The following is a 22771-nucleotide window of genomic DNA, read 5'->3' on the forward strand; positions in this document are numbered from 1 at the left end:
CAGAAAATGTCTTCAGTTTTCCCCAGAAGCACTCCTGCTGCCTGGGCTAAAAGTCTGGAGGTTGGGAAGCAAACAGGAGGCGTGCAGCTGTCTGGACAGAGAGCGTGAGGGGCACTCCCCTGCTTACAGTGCAGCATTCCCAATCTGTGGGACCTGTTGGAAGGAGACCCTGCAGGAGAGAGACAGAGTGGGAAATGAGAAAACCCAGCTGCAGTGCCCAAGGTTCTCTGAGCAGTGAAGAAGGGAGGGTGTGCATATAGCAAAGTGGATTGGGGTGGTAGATCAGCATCTGATTTCCAAGCAACATATAAGACTTTGACTGTCAGCCAAAAAGAGGAGGTAAGAGCTCCGGAGAAGTTCACTACTTGAATAAACATCATAATCAAACAGCATGTTTTTGACCTAACATAAGCACAGTTCAGGTGATAAAAGCCAGTTATAACAATAATAATAATGACATTTGTTAAGCGCTTACTACGTGCCAAGCACTGTCTTAAGTACTGCGGTGGATACAAGGTAATCAGTTTGTCCCATGTGAGGCTCACAGTCTTCATCATCATTTTACAGATGAGGGAACTGAGGCCCAGAGGAATTAAGTGACTTTCCCAAAGTCACACAGCTGACAAGTGGCAGAGCTGGGATTAGAACTCATGACCTCTGACTCTCAAGCCCGGGCTCTTTCCACTGAGCCACGGGATAGGTCTCGCTTTCCGTACAGTGCTTCCCAAGTCTTTTGACCCCAGGTAGTTGAACTCATTACCTTTCTATGCTTCTGAAGTCTGAAGGATTTGTTGTTGCTCTTTCAATATTAAGAACTGGATGGGAAGTTGTAGGGCAAGAGCCGTCTAAACCCAAGAGGGAATAGACAGAGTGAAGGAAATAATATCCAGCTCAAAGAAAATGCCTTGCTTAACAGGCTTGAGGAGACAGTGCAATAATCTGTCATGAGGATGTACACCATTTTACTGTCTTACAGCAATATATTAACAGCTGTATTGCAATTTGCAGGGGAAACACAGGGAAGTGAAACTCAGGTTTGGAGAGTGATTAATAAGGGCTTTTTCTTTGTTTTTTATTGATTGTTACATGTAGATGGACTAAGGTGCCAGAAGGGAAAGTTAAACCCTCTAGATATACCGAATATTTCCTCAGAACCATTTGCGGTCCGGGAGCTTGGTCAGGCATTGGGAAACAGCTGGTGAGATTGGGCTCCACTTTCATTCCAGTAATGAGGCATTTTCACAGGTGCTGGCAGGGAGTAGGAAGAGAGTGGAACCTTTTTCCATGAAGTCATTTGCCAAAATGACTGCGTTACCCATGAGAGTCTCCAGACCGGTTCTCATTTTATCACAGGCTAGCCAGAGAACACCCCAACTCCCTTGTATAACAAGGTTTTGTATCCCCAACTCTTTTGATTACCTCACTAAAATCTTATACCCTTCATGAAACTTGCAATGATGGCCAACCACCGAAGGCGTGCCCATTTCTATTCAGGGAACTTAGCTATATGGAGAATGAGTGCTTGAGTTTCTGTCATGAATAAAACCAGATTTTTCTGAACTGCTCTTCCCCATGGCATCTGCAGGCTGCACTTGATCTTACTAAGCTTTCTTCTTCTAAACAGAGCCCCCTTGAAGCCATCTGAGGTTTCTAAAATCATTTTTCTGAGGGTCGGAAAGGGAACCTTTTGAAATGAAGTCGTGTATCTGATCTTGCCAAGGCGGCAAAATGATTTCAGAATTTGAAACGGCATGACATTTAGTTATTTAATGAAAAAAAATATAGATTTCCTATGGTGGTGAAATGTTGGCAATCATCACTTACTTCATAGTCTCAAAATATATGGTTTTCCAACTATTAGGAGGCTTGACCTCAATGATAGTGTACAGAATGGATGTCACCAAGGGCAGCCTCTAATTGCTGGTCCTCTAATTTTCCTACCGCCACCACCAGAAATGGAATACCATTTTAAATAGGCCATTAGTCTATTAGATCGTACGCTCCTTGTTAGTAGAGAATGTATGTTCTGCTTCTTTTGTACTTTCCAGCATCTTAGTGTACAGTGCTTTGCTTTTAGTAGGCACTCAACACACACCCTTGATCTGACTGAGAAATGGCACTGTTTATTATGTTCATAAATGCATAGTTCAAGACAGCTCACCCGGATTTTAAAAATTCTGAGCAAGGTTTTATAGTAACAAGCACAGTTAATGGCAGAATAGTTAAACAGCAGGGAATGGTATCTGACAAGTTTCTGGCTATTTGCGCACCGTGGAGAATTAGCAACAGCCTACAGCAGTTTAGTGATTTTTCTCTCATGAGCCAGGCAAGATTTATGCAAATGAAAGAACTCTATGCAAACCACCCACAGCCCAAATCCAAGCTATACATTTTGTAAAATCTACAAGGGTTAGTTTCAATTATTTACTAACTCCACACTCTCTGTTTGGAGAGGATTAATGGTGGGGGGAGAGCAGACTGTAGACTTCTTTTTAAAGGAAAGTCCATTTCCCTCTGTAAACTGCTTTATTTCCCCCCTTCAAAGGGCACCACCCTGGCAGCTCTCACTAGTTATTGTACTAAGTGCTTGGGAGAGTACAGTAGTGTTAGTAGAGATGGGCCCTGCCCTTTAAGGAGTTCACAATCTAGCCAGGGAGAGAGACACAAAAATAAATTACAAGGAGGGGAAAAAAACAAAGTTTGAAAATATGTACATAAGTGCTACAGGAGGGAGATGGTTGGGGTCCAGGGAGAGAGCTCAAATGCTAAGGTGATCCAGATAATAATAATAATAATAATAATAATAATAATAGCATTTATTAAGTGCTTACTATGTGCAAAGCACTGTTCTAAGCACTGGGGAGGTTACAAGCTGATCAGGTTGTCCCACAGGGGGCTTACAGTCTTAATCCCTATTTTCCAGATGAGGTAACTGAGGCACAGAGAAGTTAAGTGACTTGCCCAAAGTCACACAGCTGACAATTGGCAGAGCCGGGATTTGAACCCATGACCTCTGACTCCAAAGCCCGTGCTCTTTCCACTGAGCCACACTGCTTCTCTATAAGCAGATGTGTTGTAAGGAGGGGTTAATCAGGGAAGACTTCCTGGAGATGTGATTTTAATAGGGCTTTGAAGATGGGGAGAGCAGTAGTCTACCAGTTATGAAAGGGATGGAGTTACAGGCAGGATGGAGGCTATGAGCAAGAGAAAAAACAGCCAGCAAGAGGAGAACAAGACACGGTGAGTAGACTGGTTTCAGAGGAGCGAAACATATGGGCTGGATGGTAGTGAGAGCGAAGTGAGGATAAGTAGAGGGGAGAGAGTTGATTGAGGCCCTTAATGCAATAGGCAGGAGTTTCTGCATGAGGTGGAGAGGAAAAGGCAACCAATTAGAGGATTTTGAGCAGGGGGAGACATGCTGATTTCTTTTCAATACCAAAAGGAAACCCAATACCAGGCATTCTGGAAATGATTGTCATTTTAGGATTAATGAAGTAGGGCTTCTCATTGTTTACAAATATGAAGGTGGCTGCTTGAACCTCTGTCACCATGCCTGCTGGGTCAGTCAGTCAATCAAGGGAATTTATTGAGCACTTACTATGTGCAAAGAACTATACTAAGTGACTGGGAGGGTACAATAAAACAATAAACAAACATATTCCCTGAAGGGAGGAAGGATTTTTTTCTGGGTACATAACTGGGAATCCTGAACATTCAGCCTAGTGGTGAACTTACTGGGAGTTTCCACCTAGAAGGATGCCCAGAGCCCAATTCTGTTCATTCCCTCATGACATGGAGAAACATAAAATAAACCCACATATCAGTGCTTCCTAGGCCCAGCAATTGCAAGTATATTCACAGAACTATCTCCTTGGCACTGATAGAATCACTCAATTCTCCATCAGGCATCATTTACACAGATCATCTCAGCAGACTGGAATCTGCTTTTTCCAGTACGAGCCCTGAGACAAAGGCAAAATTGAGCCCGCATAATTCTTTTTGTCACCAGCTTCTCCTTTATTCCTCAGTCCCACAGGCCTCCAAAGATACATTAGTAGTTACTTATTTAATTTGATTTAGTATTTTATTTTTATTTTTGTGATGGTTTTGACTTGTGTCCTGAGGTTGTTTTAAGCACACATACAGCATGATGCTGTGGGCCTATTTTTAATGAGTTTTGATATATTCTTTTACCACAACTGATTATCAGAAACCCATGCCTTGATTTGAGCCAACCGCATCCATCCTGCTAAGAGCCAGTGAGTCTCTGGAGCTTTAGGAAAGTGAATGGTGGGATTTGGGGAGAGACTTAACAGTGGGGAGCCAAAAGATCCAGGGTTAATGATAATAATAATAATAATTATGGTATTTGTTAAGCATTTACTCTGTGCCAAGCACTGGGGTAGATACAATATGATCAGATAAGGAACAGTGCCTAACCCACATGAGGCTCACAGTGTAAAGGAGGGAACAGATATTTTAATCCCCATCTTACATATGAGGAAACGGAGGCACAGAGAAGTTAAGGGACTCTCCTGAGATCCTACAGCAGGCAAACAATCAAGCCAGGAGTAGAATCCAGGTCTTCTGGCTTCCAAACCTGTGCTATTTCCACTAGACCACATTACTTCTCCCTGGGTTCTCCCCAGTCTTCCTGATTCTCCAAGTTTCCCTGGGTCAGCTTTCTCCTGCTTCAGTGACACTCTGTCCCCACTTCTTCTACTGCTGTCCCTATCATTCCACAGGGCCCATAGATTAGGAAAAAGCCACTGTGTTTAGAACAGTGTTTGGCACATAAGCATTCATCCATTCATTCAATCAATCATATTTATCGAGGGCTTACTGTGTGCAAAGCACTGCACTAAGTTCTTGGGAGAGGACAACAACAAGCAAATACATTCAAGAGACACATTCAACAAACACAGTCCCTGCACACAATGAGCACAGACACTATAAAACTCCCCACAAAAAACCACATGCAACACATCCCTATTACCAAACCCAAAGAGGCTCACCCTGTGCTATTCAGGTGGATTGGGTGCTACATTGTTTCAGCATTCCAGGATCATACTCCATATTCCCTTCTGGTTATCCAATGACATGCCCTCAAATTGATAGGGTTCCGTAAAAAATGAACAGATAAAACTTCTACCTTCAGTGCCCAGCTAATCACTGCCCCAACAACTCCTGGCTGCCTCACCATAAAGCAAACTTACCCCAAACCTTACCTGTGATGCCTCTCTCAAGGTAGCCCTTTGAAAGACGTACAAGCAACATTTTATTCCAAGTAAGAACCACCTGCCTGCCGTCACTTCTGTGATCTGTTCAGTAGGCCCTCTCTGTGCAGAAAGAATGGGGTTGGATTGAGGGGAAGGAGGCAGGACAAGGGGAACACCCAAGGTGTTGGAGTCCATGTTGCAAGAGCTCTGATTCTCCTTCATGCCGGTCCTGTCCTACCCCTTCCCAGCTAGATAAACATGGTGATCCAAGAGCCCAGGACCTGCAGAAGAAGAGGCCCTATAACCAGGGAGGTTTTCCCTAGACACCCCAGCTGACGTCCTACTGCCTGGGCTGTCTTTTGGGTAGTTTGAATGAAAACCTCATTTTTCAACCTTAGTTTAAGAGAAATATTCTGCCTCAAAATACAAGACACATCAGACTCTAAGGCACATGCAGGGTTTGACAAGAAAAATATTAGGAAAGATGTTTCCTTTCAAAGCCCAGGTGTGTCTTGATCATCTCTGTTTGAGGGCCCAAGATTGCAGCTATTTTGGCCTGCGGGTATCTGCTTTTGCCTCTGGGTGAGCACGCCCACTCTCCAAGGCAACTGACCAAGACCTTGTCTTTTAGACTGTGAGCCCACTGTCAGGTAGGGACTGTCTCTATATGTTGCCAATTTGTACTTCCCAAGCGCTTAGTACAGTGCTCTGCACATAGTAAGCGCTCAATAAATACGATTGATGATGATGACCTGGACAGCCACCATAAATGTTGTTCTCTGTCTACCCCTTCTAGACTGTTAGCCCACTGTTGGGTAGGGACTGTCTCTATATGTTGCCAAATTGTACTTCCCAAGTGCTTAGTACAGTGCTCTGCACATAGTAAGCGCTCAATAAATACGATTGATTGATTGATTGCATAGGGTTAGGGCACGGGCCTGGGAGTCACAAGGTTTGCTCCCATTTGTCTGCTGCATAGGGTTAGGGCACGGGCCAGGGAGTCACAAGGTTTGCTGCCATTTGTCTGCTGCATAGGGTTAGGGCACGGGCCAGGGAGTCACAAGGTTTGCTGCCATTTGTCTGCTGCATAAGGTTAGGGAATGGGCCAGGGAGTCACAAGGTTTGCTGCCATTTTTCTCATCCCCCTGGCCTGGAATGTCCTCCCTCTGCCCATCCACCAATCTAGCTCTCTTCCTCCCTTCGGGGGCCCTACTGAGAGCTCACCTCCTCCAGGAGGCCTTCCCAGACTGAGCCCCCTCCTTCCTCTCCCCCTCGTCCCCCTCTCCATCCACCCGTCTTGCCTCCTTCCCTTCCCCACAGCACCTGTATATATGTATATATGTTTGTATGTATTTATTACTATTTTACTTGTACAAATCTATTATTTATTTTATTTTGTTAATATGTTTGGTTTTGTTCTCTGTCTACCCCTTCTAGACTGTGAGCCCACTGTTGGATAGGGACTGTCTCTATATGTTGCCAACGTGTACTTCCCAGGCGCTTAGTACAGTGCTCTGCACACAGTAAGCGCTCAATAAATACGATTGATTGTTGATTGCATAGGGTTCGGGCACGGGCCTGGGAGTCACAAGGTTTGCTGTCATTTGTCTGCTGCATGGGGTTAGGGCACGGACCAGGGAGTCACAAGGTTTGCTGCCATTTGTCTCATCCCCCTGGCCTGGAATGCCCTCCCTTTGCCCATCCACCAAGCTAGCTCTCTTCCTCCCTTCGGGGCCCTACTGAGAGCTCACCTCCTCCGGGAGGCCTTCCCAGACTGAGCCCCCTCCTTCCTCTCCCCCTCGCCCCCCTCTCCATCCCCCCGTCTTGCCTCCTTCCCTTCTCCACAGCACCTGTATGTATGTGTATATGTTTGTACATATTTATCACTGTATTTATTTTACTTGTACATAGCTATTCTATTTATTTTATTTTGTTAATATTTTTGGTTTTGTTCTCTGTCTACCCCTTCTAGACTGTGAGCCCACTGTTGGATAGGGACTGTCTCTATATGTTGCCAACTTGTACTTCCCAAGCGCTTAGTACGGTGCTCTGCACACAGTAAGCGCTCAATAAATATGATTGATTGATTGATTGCATAGGGCTAGGGCACGGGCCTGGGAGTCACAAGGTTTGCTGCCATTTGTCTGCTGCATAGGGTTAGGGCACGGGCCTGGGAGTCACAAGGTTTGCTGCCATTTGTCTGCTGCATAGGGTTAGGGCACGGGCCAGGGAGTCACAAGGTTTGCTGCCATTTGTCTCATCCCCCTGGCCTGGAATGCCCTCCCTCTGCCCATCCACCAAGCTAGCTCTCTTCCTCCCTTTGGGGCCCTACTGAGAGCTCACCTCCTCCAGGAGGCCTTCCCAGACTGAGCCCCCTCCTTCCTCTCCCCCTCGTCCCCATCTCCATCCCCCCGTCTTGCCTCCTTCCCTTCCCCACAGCACCTGTATATATGTATATATGTTTGTACATATTTATTACTCTATTTATTTTACTTGTACATATCTATTTATTTTATTTTGTTAATATGTTTGGTTTTGTTCTCTGTCTACCCCTTCCAGACTGTGAGCCCACTGTTGGGTAGGGACTGTCTCTATATGTTACCAACTTGTACTTCCCAAGTGCTTAGTACAGTGCTCTGCACACAGTAAGCGCTCAATAAATACGATTGATTGATTGATTGGCTGCATAGGGTTAGGGCACGGGCCTGGGAGTCACAAGGTTTGCTGCCATTTGTCTGCTGCATAGGGTTAGGGCACGGGCCAGGGAGTCACAAGGTTTGCTGCCATTTGTCTCATCCCCCTGGCCTGGAATGCCCTCCCTCTGCTCATCCACCAAGCTAGCTCTCCTCCTCCCTTCAGGGCCCTACTGAGAGCTCACCTCCTCCAGGAGGCCTTCCCAGATTGGTCCCCCTCCTTCCTCTCCTCCTCCTCCCCCTCTCCATGCCCCCGTCTTGCCTCCGTCCTTTCCCCACAGCACCTGTATATACGTTTATATGTTTGTACATATTTATCACTCTATTTTACTTGTACATATCTATTCTATTTTTTTTTTTTGTTAATATGTTTAGTTTTGTTCTATGTCTACCCCCTTCTATACTGTGAGCCCACTGTTGGGTAGGGACTATCTCTATATGTTGCCAACTTGTACTTCCCAAGCGCTTAGTACAGTGCTCTGCACACAGTAAGCGCTCAATAAATACGACTGATTGATTGATTGATTGATTCTCTGGGGATGACAGGGGTGATGGGCCACTCAGCCCAGCTAGACCTCCTAGCCCTGCTCATACCAGGTCTCTGACGTGACGTGACCCTCTAGGCTATAAGCCTGTTATAGAAGGGAACCTGTCTGCTTATTCTGTTATATTGTATGCTTCCAAGCACTTAGTACAGTGCTCTGCATATAGTAAGTGCTCAATAAATACCATTCACGGATTGATTGATGACTTGAGAAAACCCAGAGATGAAAGACACCCCTCACCCCAGCCCAAATGCTGGCTTTCAGGCCCAATAGCATTCTGAAACCTACCTCCTCCTAGTCCTCGCCCCTCCCCGCCACCACCCCAGAAACTCCTGTCTCACCACCACCACTCCAAAAACCCCTGTCTTCCCCCAACACTCATAATGGAGAGTTGGACCCTATAGCTTCCACCTGCACAACCCGTATCTGATTTTGAGGCAAAGGAACAACTTCTTCCCCTGAAGCAATGCATCTAATTAGCCAGTATTTTAAATATCAAACAAAAAGACACACTTCTTCACAAGGCATGTATCAAGCCCCCTGGAGTTTGTGCACATGGAAGTTGTGCCCATAGAAAATATCAAGAGAGCTTCAGGAGAGGTTTGGCAAAATTCACATACAAAGGGCACATTATGACGTAGAAGAGAAAAAGGATAATAGGAGGTATATCTATTAGGTTGGATGTCCATGCGGGACAGCCATCATATTTTGCATGTCGACATGTTGATGTCACTGTCAGAGACATAATACTGGATTATACAGACCACTGTTTAATAGGTTTAACAATTATAGGTTAATAGGTTAATCAATTATACCAGGGCATGGTAATCAATGTGGAAGGAGGAGCTGTCCTCACAGATCACTTTTTAAATAGCCAATATTTACGTCAAAAGTGAAATTTCAACTGCCAATGATGACTTCTGACATTAAGGAGATTTGGGATTTAATTGGATGGGATGTATTTGAAGCTTTCAGCCTACAGGGTAGGGGAAATCATATTTTGCACTAATTTAGACTGTATGATTAAATAGGTAAACACAGAAATAACTGAGCAAAACACCCTTGACACTTGCCTAAATCAAAATTGTGTCTCTGGCAAGGCTGAAGTCTTCGAGACAGGAAATCAAAATAGCTAAGGAGAGGAAAATAAAAGAGAAATAGAGAATTTTCTTCCTGTTTCAGGAGCAGATGAGTTTCTTGTGAGATCCCCAGAAGAGTGGAATGAGTGGATCCATGACATTCTGAAGAAAAATTGGTAAGACTTGGTGACAACTTGGATGGGGTGTGGGAATAATAATTAATAATGGTATTTGTTAAACACTTATGTGCCAAACACCGTGCTAAGCACTGGGGTAAATGCAAAATCATCAGATTGAAGACAGTTCCTGTCTCAAAAGGGGCTCACATTGCGAAGTGGGAGAAATTTAGTCCCCATTTTGCAAATGAAGAGAAGTTATGTGACTTTTCCAAGGTCCCACAGCAAACAAGCCTGAGCTTTTTTCCATTAGGCCACGAGGACCCACGGGTGATTTCCAAGGTCAAGTGTGGTCCTAGTTGAGATCTGTTTTCGACCACTTGAAGAAAAGCCACAAAAAGGATGTGAACTGTACTGGTGGGAGAGATTCAGCTGGACCTACAAATCTTGATCACAATGACTACAAATGGAGGTCACAAAAGTCTTCCTTACAAATATTTAAGATGAACAGAGCTTGGATAGGCTCCAATTCTGCCTGAAGGCAGGTGGCAGGATTGGATGACCCCTGGATGCCTTTCCAGTTACCTGATTTGGTTTGCAAAAATTCACCTGTCAATCAGATATCTTCAACAGAATGCTAGTTAGTTGGGAACAAGAGGATGAAAAAGCAGGATATGTCAGTTCAAAGGGCACTATGCAAACCATGAGCACCAAAATCAATCCTCTTGCACAGGTTCACCTGTCATTTTCGTTGATAGATTCCATCCTTATCATCAGTTTCATTTAAAATGACTTAAGGGGAGGACCTAACCTCTACAAAAAAGCGCATGTTATTAGTCAAAGAGTTAGTTGCTCTTTGGTTCAACGATGACACATACTCTCATCCCTTCTTGTAAGCAGGGAACGTATCTACCAGCTTTACGGTACTGTACTATCGTTAGTGCTTAGTACAGGGCTCTGCACACAGTAAGCACCCAATAAATTTAGTCAGTGGGTGGATTGATCTCAGAGGAGGTGGTGGGGAGGTTAGAGCGAGACCAATAGGGAAGAGGGAAAAAAATCAGGAAGTGTAAATTAAAGCTGCCCATAAGTCCATACTTTGCACTTCATCTGTTTTAATAAATTCTACAAGACCATTCTACACTTCAGAAATATGATGGGCACTTGCCCCAGTAACCAACCTGCTATATGGGGCATCTAAATCTCAGTTGGAGTCATCTGCTACTGTTACAGATCTAACGCGTTGGCTGATGAAATCGACACTTGAATCCAGACATGTTAATTAGACTAATTAATTCACTAGAGTAATTAATTACCCAACACTTATGTAATTAGCTAACTCTTTCACCTGTCAGAACCAGAGGTAAATGTCAGTTTGGAGTTCCAAGCTTTAACGTTACCCTCTAAGAATAATTGAAGAGTTTCTGCCAGGAATAAGGGATGTAACATCTTAGACAGGAAGTGACAACAGAAACTTGAGGTGCTGAACAGTCTTCTAAGATCCATTGTCAGCTGGGAAACAGCAGCAGACAACAAATCTGCAATGCTGACAGAGTTTTCTAATCCAACAAAAATATCAACCAATCCTACATGGATCAACCAGTCCCGCAAACATCAACCAATCCTTCAAGCAGCAGATCCTGCCCCAAACGACAGGCAGGATAGTCAAACTTCAGGACAGAAAAAAAAACAGACAGGCCATATTTTGGTTCACAACACACAACCACACACACTGATAGCAACACTGTTCGCAACAGCATCTTCCAACAAGGAGGATAGATGCATTTATCACTCATTCACTGCTACATAATGTTGGAAAAGATGGGTGCTTTCCCTCTCTCTCTCTCTGATCTCTTCATCTGATGTAATGGATAGAGCAAAGGCTATCCGGAAGGTAGTCAGAAGGTCATGGATTCTAATCCCAGCTCCATCACTCGTCTGCTGTGTGGCCTTGGGCAAATCACTTTTCTGTGCCTCAATTCCTACATCTACAAAATGGGGATTGAGACTGTGACCACCGCGCCCCCCCCCCCCCCCCCCCCGGCAAGTGGGACAGAGACTGTGACCAATCCAATTTGCTCGTATCCACCCCAGGGCTTTGTACAGTGTCTGGCACATAATAAATGCTTAATATGACAATTATTATTGTTATCATTATTTTTTAATATATGCATATATTCAGTATACAATTTTTAAAAAGTCATCTTATGTTACTAAAGTTTCCTTGCATGCTTTAGCATCTATGAATAATTTATTCTCTGACATGTGGGTTTTCAGCTGAAAACTTCATGAAATTAATGTCGTTCTGGTATCCCTCTGTTCCTGGAATCTCCACTGACTTCCAGGGAAAGGAATTGCAATAGTATCAGCCCTTATGGAGCCAGTCTTCATTTTCCCCCACCCCTAGAACTGCCATAATTATAGAAAGTAAATGAAAGTACCCAGAGCCCTTCACAAATGTGCCAATAGGCTTTGCACCTCATCACGTCCCACTAACCCCAGCGACTGAAGCAGAAAAACAATGAAAAACAGACTGGGCAGTTTGGGACTTAAAGGTAGGGAAAAACGGAGCTCTTTGGATTTCTCTTTGGAACTGGCAAAGTGAGTTGGAAAATGATCCTAGACCCCCATGTGTAAGTGCGTTTCTCCACGGAGCTTCACCAGGTCAGGCTCTCACATATGCATTCCCATAGGCTGAAGCTGTCCACTTCTTCCCTGATTCCTGACCCCTGGAGCTCGGCCATGCGGGAGAGATGCTGCTCCACTCCCATGACCCTGGGGTTCCCATCAACTCCTGCTCCAGCCCAGGGAAGGACTCAACTGGCAGCAGTCACAGAGTTGAAGCGCACTTTGACTCTTCCTCATCTCTCTGTCCTCCCATTTCTTTTCTGGCCCTGCCTCACCCGTGCCTCCCTAGTCAGCCAGATTTCTGTCCACTGTAACCTAGGGACATTCAGGGCAGACAGACTTAGGCCAGGCTCTGGTGCCCCTTTCCAAATAGGCCCTTATCTCCTCCTCAGTGCCAGATGGCGAGGCCAGCTGGATCTAATTGGAAATGAATCAAATCAACAGTAGCCACAACCTCACTTTGTGGGGACACTTCCATGCACGTGAGTGAGCCCTGGTCGGAGAGTGGGCTGTCTGCTCATTCTTGGAGAGGCCAAGGGGTTCACCCAGAATCTCCCAGAGATCAGTTCAATGACTGAGAGCTGAGGAATGCTGTTGGCCTCCCGGGTCCCTAGGAGATTCGGTGCATACACCCATTTCAGGTGGCCGGTGACAACTTAAGACTTTCAAATCCCTCTTTTCCCAACAAAGAATGGAAAGGGAAGTTGGAGGGAAAAAATAGATCTACTTTCCAGGAAACCTCCCAGAGTTACAGAAACCAGCAAAGGCAATGCATATTCCCAGACTTGTTCCTCTATCAACAGGGTGCTGGGAAAAATGCCAGGAGGGAGAAAAAGACCCTGAGGTCAAAAGGGTTTTCCTCAATCTCAATCAAGCAATCATATTTATTGAGTGTTTTCTGTTTGAAGATCACTGTACTAAGCGTTTGGGAGAGTTGGTGAACATGATCTCCTCCATAAGGAGCTTACAGTCTAGAGGACAATCTGACTACTGCCTCTTTGCCAGATAGCGAATTTGCTATGGGAAGTGCTGAGACATGGTCTGAACCACCTTAAGAATAAAATATGATGTGAAGGAGGAGGGGGGAAAGTATTTGAATTTATCAAAATATCCTTTTCAAAGCGGAACCCAATAAAAAAAGAGATGTTTTGAACGTGCAACGTCCTCATTGGAGTGATACATTAACTGCCAATAGTGACATTTACCTTACTTTGCTTCGGTCCAAGAGTGATTGCCTCAGTCTGGAAAGTCATAATGCCTATTTGAGCTGACTTCAACAAGTCCATGAGGACAAATAGCGATACTTAGGTTGGGAGAATAATTTTGCCACTTTTGTATTTGTTCTGATTAGATGAGTACTCCTATGGTTTTGTATATAACTGCCATGAATATTGACTGTCCCTATTTAAGCTACTTATGCTTTAAGTCTCTGCAGTGGTGACATTATTTATAATATCAATGAAACAGATAAATGCAAACTGTCTCACCAATCACATTTTCATTTAAACCAGGTGTCTGCACATTGCTTTTTCCAAAAAAATGAATACAAATCACAAAACAAGGTTAAGGTTTTAAGCAAGTCCCCTAAGTGATGATATTCTGAGGCCAGTCTGAAAAGCACTTTAGAACTCATCCTTCAATTCTGAGACAATTGGCTGAATCTGAGAAATAATTAAAGGGGCTTTCAAGGCCACAAGGAAATTGGACTGTTTGGCTGAACATCATGGGGTGATTTTATCAGCTCTGTAATTGGCTTTTCGTAGCATTTGTTCCTATAACCCAAAGGCATTGCACCACACTATGACAGAGGGAACACCAGAGGGTCTTGGCAGATTTAGCTTCGGTTTCAACCCCAAATCCACTGGTTGCAGCCTCTCATTCATCCTCACAGGCCTCTGGGAGTCTGTCCAAGCACAGACTGACTCTTCCAGGGAAGAGAGCACTTTCTGTGGTGGTACATTGGGCATTTCAGTTTGGCAAAAGGTCCCTCGACCATTCTGAGCCAAGTTGAAGCACCTGGTTTTGAGTCCTTTAAAGGAGCAATTGAGGTGGGGAGAGGGGGTGGGAGAGAGAGAGACACACAGAGACAGAGACAGTGAAGAGAAAAGGAGCTGGGGGAAGGTGAGTAGCTCACCAGGCTTCCAAAGGAAAGTCCTGATAGATCAGGCTGGACAATTTGAGGAACACTAAATGGACTACATTATCATCATCATCAATCATATTTATTGAGCGCTTACTATGTGCAGAGCACTGTACTAAGCACTTGGGAAGTATAAATTGGCAACATATAGAGACAGTCCCTACCCAACAGTGGGCTCACAGTCTAAAAGGGGAAGACAGAGAACAAAACCAAACATACTAACAAAATAAAATAAATAGGATAGATATGTAGAAGTAAAATAAATGAATAAATAAATAGAGTAATAAATATGTACAAACATATATACATATATACAGGTGCTGTGGGGAAGGGAAGGAGGTAAGATGGGGGGATGGAGGGGGGAAGAGGGGGAGAGGAAGGAAGGGGCTCAGTCTGGGAAGGCCTCCTGGAGGAGGTGTGCTCTCAGCAGGGCCTTGAAGGGAGGAAGAGAGCTAGCTTGGCGGATGGGCAGAGGGAGGGCATTCCAGGCCCGGGAGATGACGTGGGCCGGGGGTCGATGGCGGGACAGGCGAGAACGAGGTACGGTGAGGAGATTAGCGGCGGAGGAGCGGAGGGTGCGGGCCGGGCTGGAGAAGGAGAGAAGGGAGGTGAGGTAGGAGGGGGCGAGGTGATGGACAGCCTTGAAGCCCAGGGTGAGGAGTTTCTGCCTGATGCACAGATTGATTGGTAGCCACTGGAGATTTTTGAGGAGGGGAGTAATATGCCCAGAGCGTTTCTGGACAAAGATAATCCGGGCAGCAGCATGAAGTATGGATTGAAGTGGAGAGAGACACGAGGATGGGAGATCAGAAAGAAGGCTGATGCAGTAGACTACATGCTTCTTGCCTTTACCCCTGGGGGCAGGAAAGGGGAATGAGAGGGAAATTTAAAGATGGAGAGAAGTTAGTTATGGCATTTATTAACCAGATATGAAAGATGAGAGATAGGAAATAAATGTTTCCCATGATTATGTTAGAAAGTCGGGGTACTTTTTAGTAAATGGAAAAGGAAGTGCGACTGTTGTTCTCATGTTGCCCTGTCACTAATGGGAAATCCCAACAAAGGTATCGCTTACAGGAGAATCATCTAGGATAAATCTTGATATCTGGGTTCGGCCAGGGAAATTAAAGCAGCATGGCTCAGTGGAAAGAGTCCGGGCTTTGGAGTCAGAGGTCATGGGTTCAAATCCCAGCTCCGCCAAGTGTCAGCTGTGCGACTTTGGGCAAGTCACTTAACTTCTCTGTGCCTCAGTTACCTCATCTGTAAAATGGGGATGAAAACTGTGAGCCCCCCGTGGGACAACCTGATCACCTTGTAACCTCCCCGGTTCTTAGAACAGTGCTTTGCACATAGTAAGCACTTAATAAATGCCATTTAAAAAAATCAGTTCTTTACAGGTCAGATACCAGCTATAGCGCATCCATGTACTTTATTCCCAGTGCTTAATATAGTGCAAAGATTTCCAATTACTAATGTTTGATCACTTTTTGAGAAAATTCATTGGTTTGTAATGAGGCATATGAACCAATAATCAAAACTAAGTTACTCATCTAAATAAACAAGCCAAGAGCACTTAGAGATGGCAGGATACCTCATTATTTAATGATGTTTAGGCCTGTATGCTAGCTCACAACATCCATGATGGATCTCGCATGATAAATACGCAGTCGTGAAATTTACTCTATTTAAAGGAAATCAATCTTGGACTAAAAATGAGTTGTATTTGTAAGGAAGGGACTAATCAGTTCTGGCCATTCTGGTGTGAAGTACCTCCTATATTTCTTGTCTGTATCCCTGATTCGCACTGCTACTCTGTGACTCCAGATATCCACCTTTGTCTAATTGCAAGTTCTTCTGAGGTTTGAGAAGTAAATGATGCTCAGGGTGGTTTCAAAATATGTTTCCAATGTGAGCGACCAGCTGGGAAATCTAGCCCGAAGAGGTGAAGGTCAGAGGCTTTAATTTAAGGTTCAGATTTGGGGAACAATCATTTCCAAAGCCTTGTCTAAGCCTTTTCTGTCTGACCTTATTGTCTTTATGTCTCCAGCCACATTCAGTAATTCCAGTTGATTGCAGGAACATCCACAGTTCATCGCAAAATTCAAACCACAGTCTACTCTAACATCTGTTTTGGTTTTATGGTCAATATGAATAGTAACAGTTTATACTCATACTCACTGGCACCCGTGAGGTTACTTTGAAACTACAGTGGAGAATACAGCAAAAGATAAATAGCCTCCGAGTATTTGGATGAGGGCCAATATCTGATCCACGCTGGATCAAGGAAATCCTCACATAATTAAAAATCTTACCTTAGTGGCTAGCTTCAACTTCTTGTTCCCACCAACCTTCGTAAGAACTTCAAAATCAATCTCTGCTCCTTCTCTAATAATCTGGCTGATGCTCCAGTGATGAAGAAAGCAGGCAAAATGTGGGTAGATGAGGCCTAAATAGCCCACAAATCGGATATGTCTACCCTGGATAATTGAGAACTGGTGCAATTCAGGAATCATTATTTCTTAAATGGCTCTTTTTCAAATGAAACAAATGTAACAAGAGGATAGTCTATGATTTCACTATCCCATAAAGATAATAAATTATTTAAACACTGCATTCCTTGTTTCAGAACTATGAAGGCTCAGCTGCTCAGGATACAAGGTATTTTCCCCCAAGAGGCAGATATTTTCTTTCCCTAAAGCAACTGACTGGACCTGAACAGTTTTACTTAAGGAATGCCAGTAAATGCAGCTCTATACTGAAAGAGAAGTTTGAGCAATGTAAATGAACCAATGGGATTTATTGAGCACTTACTTTGTGCAGAGCACTGTACTAAGTGCTTAACCATCTGGCTCTTGGCATTATTCCACTGACACCCACAGGATAGCAGTAACTCTAGTTGGAAAAGAGGCTCGTGGTTTCTGAATGGGGCCCCAGGAAGTGGCATTTGCTTTTGAAATGTGCTTCTGTAGTTAGAAGATTAAGTTGGTTACATACTCATGCCAAACAATTATTCCATATGGTAGCAATTTACCTATTACAGTAGCTCTACATAAAATTCAAGATGCAAATTAAGCTTTGGTCATACTCCAGTTATTCTAGCAGGTATCTCAATCTTTGATTCCAAGTAGGCTTGTGTTGGTGGAAATCCCAACTGGAAGAAAGCACATGCAAGAGGATCTTAAATTTAAGGAATAAACAGAATTGATATTTGTTCCAGGACCCAGATAATGTGGATATGACAGGCCCTGCCTAAACATCTATATTCTAAAAATCCTGCACTGCAGATCCAAAGACATTCTCAGGTTAAAAAGCTTCATATCATGCAAACTGCTTACAATTCAATCCTGGGAAAAGACCCTTAGGGCAGGACATAGCAGTTCAGTTATGGTTAGTTTATAAGTTACTGTTCTTCCTTTTAGGTTAGAAGTAACACAAGAATATCCCCATTCCCATTGAAGTTGGTAGCTGATGAACCCACCAGAATTTTCTCCCTTTCTCTCTGATTCCCACTCCCCTGGATAAATTTTCAACCATTCTAAAATGCTGGAGTTTAAAACTTCAGTAAAGTTACTGAAAAGCTGCTAATGACTTTCCATGTAGCTTCTTTAAAAAAAAAAAAAACCCTTTTCTGTCCTTAGAGTATGTTAGCAGCCGTAGGATCCATGTCTCAGAAAAACAGAATTAGGGTTCTGGAAAGATAGCTCTAATAATCAATATGGGGTTCGAAAAGTAGCTCTAAGATATATGTAGACTGTAAGCTCCTTTTGGGCAGGGGTCACTTCTTTTAACTCTATTTTATTGTAGTTTCCCAAGTGCTTAGTATAGTGCTCTGCACAAAGTAAGCTCTCAATAAATGTCATTCACTGATTGATTGCATTTTTCAAATGGCATTTGTTAAGTGTTTACTATTTGCCAGACACTTTACTAAGCGCTGAGGTAGATACAAGATAATCAGGTTGGACACAGTTCATGTAAGTTGTTGCCAGCTTGTACTTCCCAAGCGCTTAGTACAGTACTCTGCACACAGTAAGCGCTCAATACAATTGAATGCTATGAGCCCACTGTTGGGTAGGGACCGTCTCTATATGTTGCCAACTTGTACTTCCCAAGCGCTTAGTACAGTGCTCTGCACACAGTAAGTGCTCAATAAATACGATTGAATGAATGAAGGAATGAATACAGTGCTCTGCACACAGTAAGCGCTCAATACGATTGAATGAATGAATGAATGTTCCACATGGGGCTCACAATCTTAATCCCCATTTTACAGATGAGGTAACTGAGGCACAGAGAAGTGAAATGACTTGGCCAACGTCACACAGCAGAGAAGTGGTGGAGCTAGAATTAGAACCCAGGTCCTTGCTCTGTGGTCCACTTAAAGATACTGAGTCACTCAGCAGCAACAATCACTCAAGGGATTGTAACAACAGAAAAACTTTGCCTGCTGTTGGGGTTTCACCCCAGCAAACCACTGCATTGCCAGCCTCCCCAGTGGCAAGAAACTGGAGCAATGGGAACTGAAAGAAAATTGTCCAGTAGCCCATAGTGTACAACCAAGTGGGAGCTAAAGATATATGGAGGGAAAACTAGGGTTGCAAGGAAGAACTAGTTTGGCAGGTTTTAATGCCACTCGAGGGAGTTAATGTGGGGGAAAAAAGTCAGTGAGTTTTAAATGTGGAAAAAAATGAAACATAATGTATACCCTGCAAAAAGGTGACAAAGTTGGGAGAGCTTTAGAAAAGAAAAACTGCAACCCATAATTCGTAAATGACAATGTTTTACTGACCTTCCTCGTCGCAGCAGCAGGGACATGCTGTAGGGAGGGATCTAACCACAGCAACAATGACAAAAAACAAAAATAATGAAAATAACAATAATAGTAGAGACTTGCTCCCTTTGTTCATCCCCTCTCCCAGACACACAGCACTTATGTACAGATCTGTAATTTATTTATTTATATTACTGTCTGTCTTCCTCCCTCTAGACTTTAAGCTCATTGTGGGCACAGAGTGTTTCTGTTTATTGTTGTATTGTACTCTCCCATGCACTTAGTATGTACAGTGCTCTGCACACAGTAAGTGCTCAATAAACATGATTGAGCGAATATTCTACTATTTGCTCTGAGCTATGAGGTGAATCCATCCAGAACAACTTGGGTTAGTTTACCTGTGTGCTCCAGGGGAAAGAGAATGAAGCTTCTCCTGAAAAATGGCTATCTCAGAGCAAGACAATTCTTAAAATGGAAAATTCCGTTTGGGGTGGAATCCTCTGGTTTGGAGAAGTCATGGGCGGAAGATGGAGAGGCAGAAGAAAAACGATGAACTCTTAGTGATGCTTGGATCTCAAAGGAGCAGATGTCCAATGGTTAGTGACTCAAAAATAGTCAGCCTTTGGCAGCTAGCATGATAGAAGGATGCAAAAACAGTATTCCAAAAAGATATTTCTAAACCAAACCAATCATCCTGACTAAAATGTCACTGGTCCTGCCCGGCGCTTCCAGGGCCAGAGCAACTGTGATGTATCTGGTAGTGTAATGGGCCACGGACGACTGGAATCCAAGAATCTGGAGTCTCCATTTTTATTAACAGCTACTTGCTTTGCAGCCAGATTTACCTTGGGCCCGTCTGAACTCATTCAGGTGAGGGAACTAGGGGTCATGCTAATTTTCATCCTGATAAAACCAGATTGCCTGCCATAGGCCCCCAAAAGGCACAGTTAGAATCTAGGGAAGAAGGCGAATTTTCATTTTGCATCTGGAAAATGAAACAGGATTACAAAAGTCAATGGGAAAATCTGCTTCATCAGAGAAAAATGATTAACTACCTAAAATCCAGAGGAAAGCATCACCTTTTCGCCCTCTCCTGGGATTGCACCTGGACCTGTGGTGTCAGTAGATCCTGTAATGCTCCTCCTTTAAACCTCAACTTGAGCAGTGGCCCTCCATGAAGTGGGGGCTACAAGCAGGGAATTTGTCACAGGACTCGCAAATGAGTTCCTAAATTGCAGTGAAGAAATCTGAAATTTCCCTTTCTACATTGGATGGATTAGGATTGTTCCAAAGATGAAGAAGTTTTCTTACTCTCTGGATATACACCCAAACCTGCCACCCTCTCTGTGATTCATAAAGCCATAATTCATTTAAACAAAAACCCACTTTAGAGAATTGATAATGGAGGAGTGTAAAAGAAACAAACCTTGTTTTTCAAGACACTAAAGCATACGAACATGGGAACATAATAGCCACCAAATAAATTCATATAATGAATTCATGGAGACCAGTTTTGTTCCTCAAAGAGCGTACTGCATTCTGAGATGCAATTAAATATGCTAGTAAAATCTTGCCTCGTTTTGCATCACTAATTTAAATCAAAGGGTCAGGGAGAAAAGAGCACACACATCTGCAGTCTAAACTGAGTATCTCAACAGTAAGAGGTCATGGTGGACAAAGGGAAATGGAGATGGAAGTGGGAAAGTTTGGGAGAAAGCATGTGGAGATCACAGGGAATACAGCGTCCTTGTTATACACACACACACACACACACACACACACATACACAATATAACAACTCTGCTCTACTGTACTCTCCCAAGCACTTCATACAATGCTCTGCACACATTAAGTGTTCTATAAATATGATTGATTCTCTTACTTTCAAATGGCCACTGGAAAGAGGAAAGGAGAAAGAGAAATGACAAGTACGTAGGTGCAGATACCACTGATGGGTGGCCAGTAGTATGGTTTTTAGGTAGTCTTAGGGAACATGTCTGCTAACTCTGCTGTATTATACTCTTCCAAGTGTTTAGTACAGTGCTCTGCACATAGTAAATAGTCAATAAATACCACTGATTGATTTATGTGGCACAGATGCTTTATGCCTAGTGTTTTTCTTTTCAATGTTCAGCTACTCTCTGCCCCAGTAAGTGCCACCAGGTTCTGCAACTTGGATGCCATGCCTATGTGCAGAAAGAGCTGGAAAGGTACTGCTACAGCTTTGGGGCAAGTTGGGGGGCAGTCAGTAGTCCCCCCCACCAATAAACTTTCACATCCTCCTCACAGTCTTAATTCCCATTTTACAGATGAGGAAACTGAGGCCCAGAGAAGTGAAGAGACTTGCCCAAGGTTACACAGCAGACAAATGGTAGAGCCAGCATTGGAATCCAGTTTCTTCTGACCCGCAGGCCTGTGCTCACTTCACTAGGCCGTGCTGCTTGATTGATGCAAACTGATGAAAGGGACAGTCAAAACATCTGAAATGATGACAGAGATGGAAAACAGATCCCAGGAAGGAAGGTGAAAGAAATGGGGGCTGTTTAGCCTGGGGAAGGGGTGAGGGCTGGAGAGTGAACTTTCAGCACAAATCAAACCAATGAGTTTCATGCTATAAAAACTTTAGGTAGGATTTCCAACTGGAAGAACAAGCTAAAAATATTTTCCCTTGGGTGTAAACATTTCCAACTAACTTGATAATGTAACGAGTTTAGAGTTTAGCCGGGAGGCATGACAACCCAACCTAAGAGATATGTCATCTCCTGACGTAGAACATATTAAATACAAATGTGGCGTATAGCAAGCTCCTCGCCTCAAATAGGAGAGGCTGCCTATTACCTGTCAGTTTGATGCATAGGGTTTTGGCTTTTCCTTCACAGGTCTTTAGGAAGGACTTTACTCTTTCCTGCAAAAGAGCATTAGAAGCAGATCTGTCAATTCTAAGATCCTGATGATTAATCCTTCCCAGAGAAAGGCTTCCTGACCCAAGTCGCACTGACTTTCAGATTTGCAGTCCTGAAAGAAAGTTCCCTGCCCAGGGAAATAACTGGGCTGAGGCCTTAAGGTTCTTCCAGGGATTTATGCCAAGGGAGAGGATCCGAACCCACCTCCTCCCAACTCAACGTCCTTAGGCAGGGCTTCTAAGAGGCATCTCTGCAGCGGGAGTGCCCCTCCTCACCAGAGACCCTAGCTGTGCCCTTCCAGTACACGAGCAGCTGCCAGGCCTTTCAGATGAGCAGGGCATATGCACCCATCTGGATCAGGGCAATATGTCACTGTTAGAAACCTTGGGAACATATGAGTGGTGTCTGTCAAAGCGCATGAGATATAATGGGTTTGTTACGAACATAGCCTCAGTGTTACGGGAGAACTGAGTGTAGACCTAACCCACTAAACCTAGCCCTAATGTACCATGTTCTTCAGCTGTCCTCTTATAAATATTATGTGGTGTCTTTAATTCCTTTCAGTACCTACAAGGGTTTTTACATTTGGATGAAGGCAGATGAAGGATTATTTCCTTTGAGAGATGTTTGTGACATTGGGAGTCCAGCCCGTGTCCTTAATCTCTGCTTATTGCCACAAA

General features: G+C 43.8%; 1 long non-coding RNA gene across 1 annotated transcript; it reads right to left on the bottom strand.

Moving 5' to 3' along the window:
• Positions 1-17430: 17430 nt before the first annotated feature.
• LOC119932095 lies at positions 17431-19243 on the bottom strand. Its single transcript, XR_005452281.1, has 2 exons — positions 19207-19243; positions 17431-17571 (listed from the first exon to the last, which is right to left on the bottom strand). It is a non-coding gene; the product is annotated as an uncharacterized LOC119932095 (long non-coding RNA).
• Positions 19244-22771: the final 3528 nt, after the last annotated feature.

Source organism: Tachyglossus aculeatus, chromosome 9 (assembly GCF_015852505.1).
Source record: "Tachyglossus aculeatus isolate mTacAcu1 chromosome 9, mTacAcu1.pri, whole genome shotgun sequence".
In the NCBI taxonomy this organism is placed as follows: domain Eukaryota; kingdom Metazoa; phylum Chordata; class Mammalia; order Monotremata; family Tachyglossidae; genus Tachyglossus; species Tachyglossus aculeatus.